The sequence below is a fragment of the Calidris pugnax genome, unplaced genomic scaffold, assembly GCF_001431845.1.
Source record: "Calidris pugnax isolate Ruff unplaced genomic scaffold, ASM143184v1 scaffold41, whole genome shotgun sequence".
Taxonomy (NCBI): Eukaryota; Metazoa; Chordata; class Aves; order Charadriiformes; family Scolopacidae; genus Calidris; species Calidris pugnax.
Window position 1 is genome coordinate 11,349,917 of NW_015094509.1, and position 905 is coordinate 11,350,821.

Genomic DNA, 905 nt, shown 5'->3' on the forward strand with positions numbered 1-905 from the left:
GACCCGGAGATACCCGTGGTGGCCGCAGGCAGCTCAGCTCGCCGCCCGGAGGAGGCTGACGGTGTCCATGTCGGTGGCAGTGCCCCGAGAGAGCCCTGGCTGTGTGGGGGGGGAGGAGTGAGAATAATGAGAATAAGTCTTATGAGGAGAGGCTGAGGGAACTGGGGTTATTCAGCCTGGAGAAGAGGAGGCTGAGGGGAGACCTTATTGCTCTCTACAACTACCTGAAAGGAGGGTGTAGAGAGATGGGGGTCGGTCTCTTTTCTCAAGTCACAGGCGACAGGACAAGAGGAAATGGCCTCAAGTTGCGCCAGGGTAGGTTCAGGCTGGATATTAGGAAAAATTTTTTCACTGAAAGGGTTATCAGGCATTGGAATGGGCTGCCCAGGGAGGTGGTTGAGGCACCATCCCTGGAGGTGTTCAAAAGACGGGTTGATGAAGTGCTGGGAGGTAAGGTTTAGTGATGATGCTCCTTGTTTGTTGAGGAGATGACCTCACCGGGCTTGGCCGGGCCGGGTCTCGAACCCGCGGTCCCCCCGCGCAGGAGCGGACCTGTCAGTCATCGCGCCTCCGCGGCACCGCCCCGCCCCTCTCCCCCCCTCCCCTCCCCCCCCCGCCCCCCCCCCCGCCGTCCCCCCGCCTGTCTGGTCCGGCTGGGTTCAGCCGAGCGGGCTGTGAGCAGCCCCTCGGCGGAGGTTGTGTGAATGGAGGATCGGCGTGGCTGACTCCTCCTCCCCTGCAAGCGCCTCTATTTGAGCTTTGCACGCTGCCTGCGGGGCCTGGGCTCGGGGGGCGGAGGGAGAGAGGGATGGAGGAGGAGGGCCTGGGCCGGGCCGCGGCGCTCCGCGGGTGGCTAACGCAGTGCTTCGGCCTTCCCCGGCGGCGGGCCGCGCTGGGCCTGGCGT

General features: G+C 64.5%; 1 protein-coding gene across 1 annotated transcript in view; it reads left to right on the forward strand.

The window, feature by feature from the left end:
- The first annotated feature begins 299 nt into the window (after window positions 1-299).
- ATP6V1C1 (ATPase, H+ transporting, lysosomal 42kDa, V1 subunit C1) overlaps window positions 300-905 on the forward strand; it is a 22,138-nt gene continuing 21,532 nt past the window's right edge. The window contains exon 1 of the mRNA XM_014965553.1: window positions 300-315. The gene's annotated coding sequence lies outside the window, so the exon portion shown is untranslated. The remainder of the gene's footprint in view (window positions 316-905) is intronic.